At 36.0% G+C, this 18,133-nt stretch overlaps 1 long non-coding RNA gene across 1 annotated transcript; it reads left to right on the top strand.

Moving 5' to 3' along the window:
• The first annotated feature begins 534 nt into the window (after positions 1–534).
• LOC129896293 (uncharacterized) lies at positions 535–17,981 on the top strand. Its single transcript, XR_008767940.1, has 4 exons — positions 535–2,048; positions 2,696–2,774; positions 17,456–17,517; positions 17,809–17,981. It is a non-coding gene; the product is annotated as an uncharacterized LOC129896293 (long non-coding RNA).
• The last annotated feature ends 152 nt before the right edge of the window (positions 17,982–18,133 follow it).

Genomic DNA, 18,133 nt, shown 5'->3' with positions numbered 1-18,133 from the left:
AATACGTGGGTTCTTCTGGTTTCAGCCACATGACCCTCCATTCTGTACGGTTAAAGGTTTTACAAAATAGCGACTAAAAACCCTATTTTGGTATCGTAGTTTTAAGCAAGTTGTTGGAAGCTTGTATTGCGTAATGTTGCCATATTTTAATTATATATGAGCTGATTATTGTTTTTTTTGGTTGGATTATAAGGTTTGGAGGTTAAATTGAAAGTTCGGATAGGTCAAGTTATAGAGGAGATGTTGCCCGATTTCTGTTAACTCCTTAACTAACTAATAAACTAGTCGAGACTAGACGAGAAGTGTGAGAAAGGAAGTAATTCCTATGGATAATGGGTGGTAGGTTTAGGAGATGGAAAGTTGAAAGTCACTAACCTTAGTATTACTTTAGTGTTAAATAGGTTAAAAAAGTAATGAAGCGAGCTTGGATGCGAGTAATCCATAACAGGTATGTAAAGCCATTCTTCTTTTCTTTTGGCATGTCTTAGGTATAAGTTATGAATGGTTTGTATATGAAATGTGGGGATAATTCCACTCATGAAACTCCAAGTGTAGTTCATAGGCTTTATTCACTTTGTGATGTTAAAACTACTGTAATAGTTGAGTTATTGCCTTTTAAGGCTTTTAGATCATGAACAATAGTATATGTAAAGCCTGTTTCTTCTTATTTTCGGAATGTCTTAAGTATAAATGAAATGGTATATGATATGAGGTGGAGGTAGTTCCAGTTATAATCTCCAAATACGACTCGTGACCTTTATTCACTACTTGATGTTAGAATTCTTAAAGTAGTTACACTACTACCCTCGAGTCTCTTATCTGATGAATAATAATTGAATGCATCAGCTCCTATTCCTAAGGTCTCTGCGATGACAAACGTCTTTAATTCTGTAAGCTGATTAACCTTGTCTCAATACATGTCTACGATTCCTGAAACTCTAGTTGATATAATCCTTAACAATATTTAAAAGGTACTTAAGACGATTACTACTTTGGTCTTCAGGTGATGGTTCACTTGACTGTTTCATTAAGTCTCAAACGATGACTTAGTTGCATATGGTTTCTCACTACTCTACTCGTGCACACTGTAACACATCTTCCTTCGAGTTCCATAAGGGGGTCGGAAATGCGGTCATGCCTAGTTTTACTATTCGTTCATCGAGTCTCGGGCTGGCTATATATATATGTATGAAGTATACGAGGATAAAATGACGTATACGATGAAGTGAAGCATATGATGACGCCGTATGTGATAATGCTCGTCACCGCATCTCGGGCTGGACATATAGGTGATAATATAATGGGAAATTATGGATCGGGCCGTACGTTCCTCGATATTATTTTAAAATATGGATTGGGCTGTACGTTCCTCGGCATTATTTTAAAATATAGATCGGGTCGTACGTTCCTCGGCATTATTTTAAATTATAGATCGGGCCAAACGTTCCTCGGTATATTTTACTATGTGATAATGGCACTGAGTCCCATAGTGGGTCAGGTGTGGTACGACATGTACACTACTCTTTCACCGAGACCCTCACTAAAGGGCCAGATATGATAGATAGGCATACATATGAAAACATAGTGATGTACTTGTAATGTCTGAAATGATGTCGTATACGATGGTATGATGCCGTATACGATGATATGGTAACACCGAGTCTCACAGCGGGCCGGGAGTGATATGTGAGGATAATATACATGCCCTATTTTCATAAGATGCAGGTATAGTGAACTATTATTTGTCATACTTGTTTCCTGCACTCCTATTTCAGTTGTTATCTCAGTTGTGTTATGTTATGCTTTATATACTTAGTACATATATCGTACTAACCCTTCGTTCTTTGAGGGGTTGTGTTTTATGCCCGCAGGTACAAATGTTTATTTTGGAGATCCGCCAGCTTAGGATTTCCACTCAGCGATGTTGGAAGCGCTCCACTGTTTCGGAGCCTAATTTTTGATACTAGCCATTTGATATATATGTTTGTTTATTCAGGAGTACAGCGGGGGCCCTATCCCGCCATATGATACAGTTAACACTCTTAGAGGTCTGTAGATGTTGACACAGAATTTTGACCCTCCACAACGCAAATTAGCTATAAAGTTTCTTTAAATTTCAAACATTTATGAAATAATTAGCTTTTATAAAAAAATAAAAATATTTTCACGTTATTCTTAACTATTTTTTATTTTTTTATAAATTTTAGCATAATATATATATTTCTATATAACTATATCTTTGATTACTATTTATGTAGTTATTCGAAAATCATCTCAAAAAATTTTATTTTTAGCTAAATAAAATCTTAGTTAGGTTATTTTAATTATAGTTTGCATTTTTGAAAATTTTAGTTTTTCTAAAAAATTAAAAAAAATTAAAAAAAACAAACTCCCACATCGAAAATTGTATGAAAATTTGAAGTTTTTGGAGCCTATATAAAAGGCTCATATTCTTATTAATAAGGGGAAGAAGGGGGAGGTTTTTTAGCCACTCAAAGTTAGAAATTTTCTTAACTTGGCTAGAATTTTGGACTCTTGTCACCGGCCTAAAAGTTGTAAAAATTTCTAACTTTCAATCTATATTTTTCTTCAAGAAAAATAGGAGATTGAAGTCAAAATTTAGATTAAAAATAGTGTTCTTACAACATCGAACCCACGAAGGTTCGAGTCTAAATTTTTAATTTTTTTTTTGTAGGTTGAAGTTCCATCAAGCTTTTGGGTGGTGATGAAGTTGTTTTCCGCTCATCGTCTTCAGTCTTGATGCCAAGATAGAGGTAAAATCTTTTCTTAGCTTTATTTTATTTAATTATTTCATATTTTATATTTAGTTGATTTGTAGTCTTTTGTTTAGTTAGCATGTATTAAGAATAATTAGATTAATGATAAAATATTCTTATAGTTAGCATGTGTTAGGATTAATTAGCTATCATATGTTAGGATTATTTCATTAAAACTCTTAGTTTTGTTCATTATTTTTTCAAGTAGTCTTCTTTGACAATATAGATTTTCATGTTTTCAATTTTTCTTCTAACATGATTTAGATAACAAAATATGCTTAAAGTTGTTATGTAATTAGAACTTTCATTGCCTAATTTTCATTAAAACTCTTAGTTTTGTTCATTATTTTTTCAAGTAGTCTTCTTTGACAATATAGATTTTCATGTTTTCAATTTTTCTACAAACATGATTTAGATAACAAAATATGCTTAAAGTTGTTATGTAATTAGAATTTTCATTGCCTAATTGATTAAATTCTTTCTTTAAAATTGAGCTAGTTAGCATGTTGTTAGTCACTTCTAGGTTACCCATCAATTTGATACCTTAACATATCATGATATATTCCTTTATTTAGTTTAAAATGAGTAGATGCTTATGTAATTTTATTTTGGTGCATGTGATATCAATTCGAGTCTATCTTTGGACTCTACCCTTGCATATTGTTGAGTTTTGAGTCTCTCATCATCGTGCTCAAATGACTGAAAAGTTGATACCTAGAAAGGAAGGTAATATTCATGATTTAAATATTAATATTAGGGTGTATACATAGAATACAGGTGGAAAGCTTTATCATATACACTGATATACAGTATGTATACAGTTTGGTATATAGAAATAATATTATATACACTATATACAGTGTATATGCAGTCTGATATATAGTGATATATAGTAGATATAGGGAACAAATATTATATATAGTGTATATAGAGTCTGATATATAATAAATACAGTAGATACAGGGAATAAACACTGTATACCATATATATATAGTGATATATAGTGATATACAGTGATATACCACAGATACAGGGAACAAACGCATGGTATACAATGTATGTAGTTTGATATATATAAATAATATTGTATATAATGTATATAGTATATATACAATCCGATATATAGTGTATATACAGCTGCGATATTAATAGAATTGTGCTTAGGATGAATGAAGGTGATCCATTGGTAGGAAATAAATGTGTTGTCCATCGGTAGGACGAATGAAGATCCATTGGTAGGATATAAATGTGTGTCCATCAATAGAACGAATGAAAACCCATTGGTAGGATATGTTGGTCCATCGATAAGATGGTGATGATGATCCATTGGTAGGATATGATGTATGTCCTTTGGTAGGACGAATGAAGGTGATTCATCGGTAGGATATTTTGGCATAATAATTGTCTGTCCATTAGTAAGATGAATGAAAGTGATCCATCGGTAGGATATTTTGGCAAAAATACTGTATTTCCATCGGTAGAACGAATGAAGATCCATTGGTAGGATATAAATGTATTATCCATCGATAGGATGAATGAAGATCCATTTGTAGGATATAAATACGTCTCCATTAATACGGCAAATGAAAATCCATTGGTAGGATATGTTGGTCCATCGATAGAATGGTGATGATGATCCATTAGTAGGATATGATGCATGTCCTTTGGTAGGACGAATAAAGGTAATCCATCGGTAGGATATTTCGGCAAAATAACTGTTTGTCCATCGGTAGGACAAATGAAAGTGATCCATCGATAGGATATTTTGGTAAAATAATAGTATGTCCATCGATAGGACGAATGAAGATCCATTAGTAGGATATAAATGCGTTGTCCATCGGTAGGACGAATGATGATCCATTGGTAGAATATAAATGCGTGTCCATCGATAAGACGAATGAAAATCCATTGGTAGGATATGTTGGTCTATCGATAGAATGGTGATGATGATCCATTGGTAGGATATGATGCATGTCCTTTGGTAGGACGAATGAAGGTGATCCATCGGTAGGATATTTCAACAAAATAACTGTCTGTCCATGGTAGGACGAATGAAGATGATCCATCAGTAGGATATTTCGGCAAAATAATTGTTTGTCCATCGGTAAGATGAATGAAAGTGATCCATCGGTAGGATATTTTGGCAAAATAATAGTATGTCCATCGGTAGGACGAATGAAGATCCATTGGTAGGATATAAATGTGTTGTCCATCGGTAGGACGAATGATGATCTATTGGTAGGATATAAATGCGTGTCCATCGATAAGACGAATAAAAATCCATTGGTAGGATATGTTGGTCCATCGATAGGATAGTGATGATGATCCATTGGTAGGATATGATGCATGTCCTTTGGTAGGACGAATGAAGGTGATCCATCGATAGGATATTTCGATAAAATAATTGTCTGTCCATCGGTAGGACAATGAAAGTGATCCATCCGTAGGATATTTTGACAAAATAATTATATGTCCATCGGTAGGACGAATGAAGATTCATTGGTAGGATATAAATGCATTGTCCATCAGTAGGAGGAATGAAGATCCATTAGTAGGATATAAATGCGTGTCCATCAATAGAACGAATACATCATACCATCGTATACGTCATCATATCATTGTATATGGCATTATATCATCGTATACGGTATCATATCATTGTATACGGCATCATACCATCGTATATGATATCATATCATCATATATGGCATTATATCATCGTATATGGAATCATATCATCATATATAGTATCATACCATCATATACGATATTATATCATCATATACGACATCATATCATCGTATATGGCATCATATCATCATATTATACGGCATCATATCATAACATATATTATCATATATATCCAGCCCGGGACTCATGTCTTTGATAGAAGCTTATATGAGGCCACGGTGACTCGCATCTTAAATTTGTGTTCGCTCTATTTTAGCAATGTTAGAGATCATTTGAGGTTGACTTCGAACTTCAAATAATTCTTGACGGAATTTTTGAGATCTTTCTCAAAAATTCTATCCCAGTTAGATCTCTTGACAAATGTTGAGTTGTTGAAAAAGGATTTTGACATTCTTGTGGAACTTTTGAGATCTACTCAAAAAATTATGTCCCAGTTGCATATATTAACATGATCTTCTATCTTGACTTGCTGGAGATAGTATCTTCTTGTGAATTTTTGAGATCTTCTCAAAAATTCTGTCCCAATTTTCATTGTAAGGGAGAAACGAAAATCTTACGGGGAACATGACCGAGCCATTGTGGCGCCTACATATCCTGTTGGTGTAGGAATCAGGTCAAATGTAGTTTCAAATTCTCTAGATAATGAATGCTGCAAAATCTGAGACAAGATAATCAGTAGACACATGTGTAATATGAGCATAATGATATGGAAAATTGTATTCATTGCAATATTTACAACTTATAAACAAGAGATATGCCGCTTATTTGAGATGGATGATCCAATGAAGTCAAATAGGCACCTCACACCGATGGGATTAGCCTAATGTCACATTATTTAAAGTACACCATCCAATTTCAAAGGAAAAATGCAATTTGTTTTAGAGAATGTAAAGAGATAGTCAAAGTTTGACTATAATTGGTGCCAACAATTAGGATTGCATAAAAATATTATTCATTTCCTTTCTTATAACTGAGATTGACTTCAAGGTAATTCATACAACTTCAAGTAGTACCTCAAACATACTTAAGTGTCGACAAGACTTTTTATCTTTATTCAAACAAAGGTTTAGAATTATACTAATCATCATGTTTCAAGTGCCCTCACAATAAAGAAAGTCTTATTTCGCACATATCCGAAGTGTTTGATTTTAGGACATTTTGCAAAGTGCACTCACACTCTCAAGAAAGTTCAACGCATGCAACTGTGATACCATATGCTTGGCCTGCATGTAAATCTCCACTAATGTGAGAATAATTGGAATGAGATCATGTAGGGCTGTTTATTGGCTTGTAATGTAGGCTTAGGGACGGGTGGGATATTTATTTGGGATAAAAGTGACTTAATCTCTCCTTGAGCGTCACACTGAATTAGTGCTTTTGATGATTGATACGCCTTTTGGCGCCCGATCCTCTTTGTTATCTCCTTCTAAGATTTTGACTTCTTTTTGAGTCTTTATTTTAGAGCTTTTTCTCTTTTCACCCATTTTTTTGTCTTGACTTCTTTGAGTCCTTATTTGTTAGATCTTTTATCTTTTTACCCCTTCCTTTTGAGGTTTCTCCTCTTTTGTTGGAGTAGTTTCCTTTTCTTCTTACTTCGACCTTGTAGGAGTTTTTTTTTTGAAAGTCGTCTTTGCTTTCTTGACTTTGGAGACTTTACGTCTTTTGCCTTTAGCAATTTCAAAGTTGGATCTTCTTCTATAATTTGCACATCTTCGGTGTGCTCAAGGAGGTTGGGCCAAGAGAGGGATAGTTCATATAACCACTTAAAAGGGAAAGGGCTAAGATGTGGTTGTCCAAAGAAAAGGCTTTAGGCTCAAAGTAGAAAAACTAGGGATTAATGTTATTTGGTAGGCTTTGAAAGGCACAATCGGGTTAAAAAAGGCCTATAATCCTTTCTCAAATCAAACATAACTCAGGATTTTGCTTCAACAAACATTCAGGCCAAGTTCTAAATCAACAGTGCGATGCAATTGAATTTTAGTCTAAAGCTCACCACACAATGCACATGAAGCTATGATGTTCGTTTTATTCTTACCTTGAAAGCCTGCAAGAGAATTTTCAAGCATCACAAAAGTACAAATGAAAGATACCAACAGAAGTTATGATTTACCACAAAGCCAATCCTTTTCATCCAACCGAATATTTTGCATGCTCCTAACTGTATTGTCCCAATCAAGAAGATATGACTCTTAAAATATGTACACAGTTTATATTATTATTATTTTTATTTACTATTATTTTTTTGGTTGAAAAAGAAAATACCAAACCCAAAAAAGGCTGCCTACATATCTCACCGAGATGATAATCAGGTGTGCATAGTTCTTGCAGATATGATATATAAAATAATTTAAATATTTAGACAAACTCAGAGTGACGTCTTGTAAGTCTAGTGCTCGTTGACATCTTCAGTTGGGGAGTGTCTTTTGCCTATTTACACCAACACTTTTTTGTGTTCTCTCAACCATCGGTGAGAACATCTATCGTTGTATTGTTTTTCTGATATTTCTCAGAGATTATGTATTGGTGTGTTCTTCCAATTTCCTGCAGGAATCACTTGTTGTGTTTTTTTTGGTGATTGTCTCTTATGACTTGAATTCTTCTAACTATTCACGAGAATCATACATTGTTATAACCACCTCGACTATTGTCGGGGATAGTTTTCCTGCAAAGATATGAGAAAAGTGTGAAATTGGGGCCATTATAAAAAATAAGTAACATGATATAGGAGTAAATCTTTATAGTCAAAGACTCCCCCGATTTATCTTTCAGGCTGTGTATTGGTGTCTTGTGAAATTTAAGGTCATCGTTATTTTCTATGAACTCTTTGTTCTTGCAAGATCCATAAGAGAAAGGGTTATATTTTTTCTTAGATTAAAGAATTGAAAGATATTAGGGTTAAAGTTTGTGGTTGAATGTTGCTGTCGATTTGGGATTCCGTGATTCCCTCTCTTGAAATAATGTCGTCTCTCCTGCGTACAAAGAAAACTTCTTAGTTAAGGAGCGGGTGTTGACCTCAAAATTGAGATCCGATCATTTATCGCATGATGTTCTTTGATAACATCCTCTACAAAAAAAAGAATCAACTTTGTTGAACCCTTGATCTTCGAGAAGTAAGCAAGTTTGATTTCCAACACAAATCACTCCCTCCGTGAAAAAGAAGAATAACTCAGAAGTCAAAGTATTAATCCGTGTTTGTAATATTTAATGCAAAATATCACATAAAGAACTAAACATATAAATGTTGCTTTGTTTGAAAACAAACTAATCCGTGAGTGAAGAAAGACTAAATGGACAGAAATTGACCCATTTTAATTTTATGATTGATATGTGAGAAAGGTTGACTTGCGCTGAATCACATATTTCTTGCGCTTTAAATTTTGTACCCTCATTCTTCTTAGATGTAGAAGAAGTTCTCAATTTCTTTGAAAGAGTGAGGAAAAATAGAAAACTTCAAAGACAGGACCGAGCCCCTTTTTTTGAGATGAGTGAGTAAGGTTTATGATTTGAGAGTAAACTTCGAATTTTGTTGGGAAACTAAAGACTCATGAAGTATTTGGACACACTTTCGATAGTGACTCGATATTTATGCCTATGAGGCTCTAGAAAAAATTCAAAAAGAGTGGACTAGCATGTCTCCAAATGAAGCAACATATTCACAAAAACAGTTATAGCATATAATACATAAATAGTTATTACGCATCCTAAACAGATATGTGACCTTTTTGAGCCAAAGATAGGCCTAACGATTTGAAGGATGTATAACGTCATTTGAAATATTCCATTGCCCCAAAAAATCATATTTATACAAGTTTTATGAATAAACTGAAATGGGGATACATAATAGGAAAATGGGATACAAAATAATCAATCCCACCTAGGGGTACAATCCTAAACTAAGGCTTCGTGGAAAATCTTTCATTCTTGACTTTTTGATATCTCTGAACGCCAACGCCTTTTGGATGAAGTAGAAGCCTATGAAGATCCTTCTTTGATTAGACTAATCTACTAAAATTAACTTCCAACCCCAAGGGACAATGGTTTGTCAAATGGCGTATACAACCTTCAAATATAAACACATAAGCATGATCATCCATTTAGGCCGAGGGCCATTTTGGACTCAAGGTGGTCTTTCTAATGGGTCCAATATGCCTTGGGTATTGGGTCGTCTTATGCCAATGCGCTAAATTAGGATTTTGGTTTCTCTCTACGCTAGGTGGACTAGACTGGGATTTGAAAAGGGACTGGATACCCGAGTCGGACAAACTGCGAGCTTAATATAATAAACGGCGTTGGACGACCACGAACCAACTACCCATTTATTAATTCAAGAAGTAATGGCTATTTTCTGAAGAAACAGCTTTAGATGACTACATAATCGTCCTTAATCCTAATGCAAACTATTTACCATTTGGCGGAATTTAATGCCATGAAGCGCAACAGTTATAATTTGTGAAATCTAAACAAATAAGAACAAATAAACATTATTACAAACATAGTCAAATAATCAAATCTAATGGTTAGAACCTATTAAATTCTCCGGCGGAGTCGCCATTTCTGTTATGTCGGAAAAAGACAGTTTTAAAATTAATTTCAACTTTATATAGAAAAAATCAATTTTAGCAAAGAAGAGTTACCACTTAATTTTTTAAAGAAATTAAGAAAACTTAATTTAAAAGACCCTAACAGATTTAAGTCTTAAAAATTCAGAGAAAAGATATGAGGTTCTTATTTCCACTTTGAGAAGGTGTTAAGCATTCAAAGTGCCCGCTAACGCGCGGTTATCCGACGATTTGAAAAAAAATTATTTGACTAACGTTTGAAAATATTAATTTAAAAAGAAACTAAGACTTTGAAATTATTTTTTAGAAAAAAGATCAAACTTAAATATTGAAAATAATATACATGTATATATAAAAAAGTAAAGTTTATCAAATGACTAAGTAAATGTAGAAAATCATTTAAAGAGTAAATTAACATGAATTGGTTTATCTTTAGGGGAATCTAATTAAATTAAAACAAATTAAAATTAATATCTAAGCAAGCATAAATAACATAAGTAAATAAATTATTACAACCTCAATCAATATAAATACAATAAATAACACATGAAAATATGGCCTGACACACCCGCAATGGGAATTCTGAAAGTGATTTCGTAAAAAGGTCTTAAATATACTATTGAGATTGTACCCCAAAATGGGGCATAAATCGATGCTCAAAACATCCCAAATCAGCCCAACAATTTAAAACTCCATTAAAGCCCTAACTAAGCTTGGACAGCCCCTTTGGGGAGGATTTTACCTCAAAACATCGCCTTTCATGTTTCCCCGAACATGCCAAAACATATCCATGATCAACACAAACCCTTACCACTTGGAATCGCTCAATTTGGAGCTCTATAGCTCCTAAAATCGCAAAAGAGGGAAAGGGGTCGGAGAAAGGGTCCGCGAATGCGGAGGCTATAACCTACCAAGGCTTCGCGAATGTGGAGGGTTAAGCCATAAGGCTCCTCGAATGCGGAGGTCAATGTCTTAGGTTTTCATGAATGCGACCCCATATCCTCGAATGTAGAGAATAAGATCCTTGGCTTTGGCGAACGTGGCCCCAAAGATGCAAAAACGAAGACCAAAGTTGGTCTGCACAAGCTGATGCATATCAGCTGGTTTTGGAAATTTTCCCAACTCCGGTAGAGTGCTCAGAATTTGTTTAGAATTTTGTGCACACAAATAGACTATGCTATCCCACAAAATTCGATGTTCTAGACTCAATAGCGTAGTTAAAATTTCCAACTGAGGTCGTCTTGACAAAATATGGGTCCTACACCCAAGCATAAATTTTTGGCATTTCCACAAGAGGGTTCAAAATGAGATCGGAAGCCTCGGGACACGAACGAAAGGTCGATCTAGACCAAACTCAATATTTCAGAGCTAACTAAGCTGACAAAAATTCAATCTCAGCACGTTTTCTAAGAATGTTGAACAAATTCAACCTTAGTCCAAATTTGAAATGCTAAAGCGCCAAATGGCCTCAAACTCACACTGATTAGCTCGATACTCGTGCTGACCATGCTAATAGCCTTATTTGGTCATTACAAAGCTGATGGAACCATTAGAATTTTATTCTAAGGTCATTTTCATGGATTTTTTATCGTAGTCAACCATTCAAACTCAAGGGCTCCAAAATAGGGAAACGGGCATAAAACCTAAATGAACTACCAGGAAACTGAATTGTTAGTGTCAGCAAGTCATAAATGGTTTTGGGTCTCTACAGAAAATCTCTAAATACTGAAATGATCGGAGATGGGCAAAAATGACCTTGAGGGTCATTACATGAGGATTCATTCATCATTTGGCGGGTTTGGAGTTGTGACAAATTTAGTATCAAATCCCTAGGTTCATTGATCTTATCGTACCAAAATAAATCTAGTAGAGTCTTGTGGAATAGTACGGAAATGTCTGTACTTTTCTTTGAGAGGCAAATGGACTATAGGAAAAGTTTCTTTATCTTCTTTCTTTTATGCTATAACTTGATTATAATTGGTATCTGGTGATCCAAATTGGTATCTAATTTCCTTCACTCTTTCATCCTTTATCAAGCCCTATAATGACCGGTACTGAGAATGACATACTCATAAAGTTCCTGAAGCTTAAGCCTTCAATCATTCATGGTTCTGAGAGTGAGGATGCCTACGAGTTCATTCTTGATTTCTATGAGAGATTGCACAAGTTAGGCATAGTACATAAACATGGGGTAGAATTTGTGACTTTCTAGCTACAGGGCGAGGCCAAGCAATGGTGGAGGAATTATGAGGAGTGTCGCTCGCCAGTGTTTCCCCCACTTACTTGGGTCTAGTTTCATGTCTTGTTCTTGGAGGAATATGTGCCACATACCTTGAGGGATCGGAAGAAGGACGATTCATGGCATTGAAGCAGGGTGGTATGTTAGTGGCCACTTATGAGGCCAAATTTCATGTGTTGTCCAGGTATGCTACTCAGCCGATAAATACAGAGAAAAAAAGAATTTAGTTATTTCTGAAGGGGTTGAGCCCCAAATTGTAGATGTTATCAGTTTATATAACTTCGTTGGGATGGAGTTTCAATGAAGTCACTGATTTTGTGAAGAAGGTAGAGGGTGTAAGAAGAGATGGGCAGACCAAATCTTTGGCTAAGAAGCTGAAGAGCACTGGTAATTTTCAGGGATCCTATTCTAGAGGGTTAGGCAAGCCGGTAACTATAGCCTGGTCGATTCAGTCACCATTTCCCACTTCTACTGGCAATTGTTCAGGTACTCCACAGCAGCATCCAACCCATGAGGGTTAAGGATCATCTTTTCCAGGTAGCAGGCCATCATTTGAGCGCAACACAGATTCAACACCCCAACAGGCTAGAGCAGTGATACCCATGGGCGGAGTAGGAAATGGTAGAAGACATCCACAAAGTGGTAAAAAAAACTAGAGAGGACATGGAGGTCGAGGTAATGGTAATGCAGGTCGAGTAGAGGCGCATATAGGCAGGGAGGTAGCCATCAGGATGATAGGGCTCAGTTCTACACCTTTTCGAGCAAGACTAAGGCTGAGGAGTCTGACGCAGTGATCACAATTACTATTCTTGTCCGTGATCGAATGGCTACAATTTTATTTGATCTGGGTTCTACTTATTCATATGTGTCAATGAGGTATGCCTTGGGTTTTGATTCACTTTTTGATATACTTGATGCCCCCATCTATGTTTCTACCCCTGTTGCAGAGTCTGTAATAGTCACCCATATTTATCGTGCTTATTCTATTATGTTTATATATTCTAGACTTAGGTTGACTGGGTGATCTTAAGCATGACCAATTTTGATGTAATCTTAGGCATGAATTTGATTTCCCATATTTTGTTGTACTTAACTATAATGGTAAGATCGTGGATCTAAAAATCCTAGGAGGGAAAGATTAGAGTGGAAAGGGGTGTACACGTCTAAGCCGGCCAAGGCCATATCCTTTTTTCAGGCTAGAAAAATAGTAAGGTGGGGTTATTTGGATTATTTATCCCACGTTCAGAATGTGAATGTGAAGTCTCCATCCATTGAGTTTATTCTGGTAGTGTGTGAGTTTATAGAAGTGTTTCCTACAGACTTTCCTGGTATGCCTCCCGATAGAGGTATAGATTTCTGCATTGACTTGGAGCCAGGAACCTCCCAATTTCTATTCCTCCCTACTGTATGGCCCCAGCTAAGTTGAGAGAGCTTAAGGCTCAAATCCAAGAACTACTGGATAAAGGATTCCATCCCAATGCTTCTCTGTGGGGTTCTCCAGTGTTATTTGTTAAGAAAAAGGATGGTAGCATGAGAATGTGTATAGATTATCGATAACTTAATAAGGTCAGTATCCGTAATAAGTACCTATTGTCACGTATTGATGACCTTTTTGATCAGTTACAAGGTGCATCAGTCTTTTCAAAAATTGATCTAAGGTCTAGATATCATCAATTGAAGATTAGGCGTGAGGATGTGCCCAAAATAACTTTTACAACCAGGTACGGATACTGTGATTTTTTGGTGATGTCTTTTGGATTGACCAATGCACCTGCAGCCTTTATGAGTTTGATGAATGTGGTTTTCAAACCATTCCTAAATTCATTTGTTATTATGTTTATAGATGATATCTTAGTGTATTCGAAGAGTGAACAGGAACATGCAGATCATCTTCGTATTGTTCAAGGTGTTCAGGAAAAGCAGAAGTTGTATGCAAGACTCTCTAAGTATGAATCCTGGTTGCCTTCAATTCCCTTTTTGGCCATGTTGTTTCAAAGAAAGGGTAATGGTAGACCCACAAAAAATTAAAGTAATTAAAAACTAGGCTCAGCCTAGTTCTGTGATTGAAGTTAGGAGTTTTGTGGGACAGGCCAGTTATTATCGTTAGTTCGTAAAGAACTTTGCTTCTATTGCTACTCATTTGACCAGACTGACTAAAAATAAGGTGTCATTTGAGTATACTGACAAATGCGAAGAGAGTTTCCAAAAGTTTAAGACTATTCTGACCACAATACCTATTTTAACCCTGCCGATCGAAGGTAAATACTGTATTATTTATGGTAATGCTTCATATTCAGGTTTGGGTGTTGTATTGATATAGGATAAGAATGTTGTGGTTAATGCTTTGTGGAAGTTGAAGGTGCATGAGACAAACTACCCTACTTGTGATTTGGAGTTGACAGTGATAGTATTTTCTCTAAAAATCTGGAGACATTATTTTATGGTGTCAAGTGTGAGGTATTTACTAATCACCACAGTTTACAATATGTGTTCACCCATAAAGACTTGAATTTGAGATAGTGGAGGTAGATGAAGTTGCTCAAAGACTATGATGTCACCATCCAGTATCATCTAGGTAAGGCTAATGTGGTAGCAGACGCATTAATCTGGAAATCGGTTAGCATAGGTAGTCTAGCCTGTATGGGAGCCTGCAAACTACCCCTGGATAGAGATATTTAGGCCTTGGAGTCCAGGTTCATGAGACTAGGCATCTCAAAGAAGGGTGGGTGATGGCCAGTATTGATCTAAGGCCCACTTTTTAGAGGAGATTAAGGCCAAATAGCTTGAAAATGTAAATTTGAATGAGATTAGAGAACAAATTTTGATGGGCAGCGCCAAATATTCAGCAATTGATACAGGTGGGGTGCTTAACTTTAAGGGAAGGATTTATGTTCCCCGAGTGGATGGCATAATTCAAAAAGTTATATCTGAATCTCATGGTTTGCGGTACTCTATTCACCGTGGATTAACCAAGATGTACCAAGATTTGAAACATCTATATTGGTGGCCGGGTATGAAGAAAGACATAGCCAAATATGTATCCAAGTGCTAGAATTGGCGATAGGTGAAATATGAAAGACTTGTAGGGTTACATTAAAGAATGCCTATTCCTAAATAGAAGTGGGAGAGAATAGCCATGGACTTCGTGGTGGGACTTCCCAAGACCTTGGGGAAGTATGATTCCATTTGGGTGGTGGTTGACAGGTTAATAAAGTCAGCACAGTTTATTCCGGTTAAAGTGAACTACAATACACAATAGTTGGCAAAGATTTATATGAAGGAGATAGTAAGGCTGCACAGGGTCCCCCCTTTCCATTATTTCAGACTGTGGTACGCAGTTCACCTCTAAATTTTAGGGAAAGTTGTATGAAGAGTTGTGCAATCAACTCACTTTTAGCACTGCCTTTTATCCACAGACAGATGGACAATCAAAAAGGACTATCCAGGTGCTGGAAGATATGTTGAGGGCATGTGTGATCAACTTTCGTGGATATTGGGACAAGTTCTTGCCCTTATGCGAGTTCTCCTACAACGATAGTTACCATTATAGCATTGAGATAGCACCTTTTAAATCTCTTTACGAGAATGGATGCTGGTCTCTCCTAGGATGGTTTGAAACTAAAGAGGTGGAGCCTTTGGGGATAGACTTAGTGAGGGGTGCTCAAGATAAGGTAATAAGCATCCAAGATAAGCTTTTAATGGATCAGAGTCGTCAAAAAGAGTATGCTGACCATAAAGTGAGGGATATAAAATTCTAGGTAGTTGAGCAAATGCTCCTAAAAGTGTCACCCATTAAGGGGGTAATGAGGTTTGGTAAAAAGGGTAAGCTCAGCCCTTGTTATATTATCCCTTTTGAGATTCTTAACTGTGTAGGTCCAGTGGCGTACAGATTGACCTTACCACCTAGCTTGTCTGGAGTATATCCGGTGCTCCATGTGTTGATATTAAAAAAGTACCATGGAGATAGGGATTACGTTATTAAATGGGACTCAGTTTTGTTAAACAAAGATCTTTAGTATGAGAAAGAACAGTTGCAATCTTTGATCATAATGTCCGATAGTTTAGGACTAAGGAGATCAACATGGTAAAGGTGAAATGGAAGCATATTTCAGTGGAGGAAGCTACTTGGGAAACTGATAAGGACATGCGAGACAAGTATCCTCAGCTGTTCGTCGAAACAAGTACTACTCTTTCTCTTCTTTAGCCATATTTTCACTAGTTGGTCACTCAGGGATGAGTGATGGGTAAATTGGTAACAACTGTAATGAACTTTTCTCGTCGTTATAGATAGGGCAGTGGGAAGGAATTTGAGCAAAACAACTTTGGGTAGTAACTTCAAAAAATTTTACCGTAGGCCAGACTTGAATGAATTCTGAGTCAGACGAGGTCTAGAGTGAACTGGTGATAAGTGGGGGATCGAATTGGTGATTTGATTAAATTAGCTGATAGCCAACACAATATGGAGCATTTACAACTTCACAAAATCTTATTTGGATGAGTAAAACTCCCAAAATTTGATTTAGCATAAAAGGTATGATTTAAAATTCCATGGGATAAGGGTGTTTTGTGAAATGGGAGTTTGGAGCTCAAGTTTTGAGCTCTTTGTTTCCGTGCAACCCGCCAGAGCGGTGGCAGAACAATCTCGACTTATTACGGGGTAAAAACCCCAAAATAGTTTTCTGCATAGAAATTGTTCTAAAGACGTTAGAAGGCGCCCCAAGACACTTTTTATCACTTTTCCACGAGTAAAGTATACCATTATGTTGATCCTTTATATTTATTTAATGTTTTTAGACCAAGAAAAATCCGGAAAGGGAAAGCTCTTGCATCTTAGAGTTGTTGAAGCTCGAATTTGAGGTAGGTGATGGTTTTGTTTCTCGTATGTGTTTCATGTACTTGCTAAATTACTTTATTGTGTGCATATGTGTATATGAATAGGAAATCATGCGATGAATTATGTGAAATGATCACCACTAGCCTGATTTGCGATAAACCTATTCTTGGTGATATAATGTATACTATTGATTGTAGTTGTGGCTGCCTTGTATGTTTGGATCGGGTGTCACATTTCGACACACATTTGGGTTTACTCGTCTATGACTCGCTTACTGGCTAGCTGCGTGATCCTACCAGTACACTGTTGATTTTGTGTACTAATATTATACTTGCTCTATCTTTGTTGAGTACAGGGCATATTCAGTCGGCCGCGAAGAGACCTTGCTTAGAGGAGTGATAGTATTTGAGTTCAAGGGTGAGCTATTTCTTTCAGGCTGTCGTAGACTCTCCTTTATTTAAAGTCCTTTTTTCGGGACTTAAACTTCAGTCACTATTGTTATGTTTCTTTCAGGGTTGCATGTCCTTTTCTCGACTTGTTAGTTGTTTAGAGTTTTGGTACAATTGACTTTTAGTTCCTAGGATGATTTTTCGCATGTTTGGGTTGATAACTAGACAATTCTGAGTTTATGGGAACTCAACCTATGTTTTATTGACTAAACCTTCTTTCACATCTTTAAAATTATTTATATCTTGTGATTGTTGTTAGTTGGGCTGTAGTAATGATTCTCCCATCAGAGGGTTAGTGTGGCTTCCATTCATGGTGGGTTCGGAGTCGTGACAATTAAGTAGGCAAATATTCAATGGAAGCATCATCCGATTGAGGAAGCTACTTGGAAAATTGAGAAGGACATGCAAGACAAGTATTCCAGTTGTTTAACGATTCAGGTACTACTCTATTTTTGCTTTAGCCTAATTTTCCTATTTTGATCACTCAGGGACGAGTGATGGGTAAATTGATATCTATTATAACGACTTGTTACTATTGTTATGCATAAGAAAATAAGGAAGGAATTTGGGTCAGCAAACTTCTG

The sequence above is a fragment of the Solanum dulcamara genome, chromosome 7 (assembly GCF_947179165.1).
Source record: "Solanum dulcamara chromosome 7, daSolDulc1.2, whole genome shotgun sequence".
In the NCBI taxonomy this organism is placed as follows: Eukaryota; Viridiplantae; Streptophyta; class Magnoliopsida; order Solanales; family Solanaceae; genus Solanum; species Solanum dulcamara.
The sequence above is the reverse complement of the archived record's forward strand: the minus strand, read 5'-3'. Positions and strand labels throughout refer to the sequence as shown.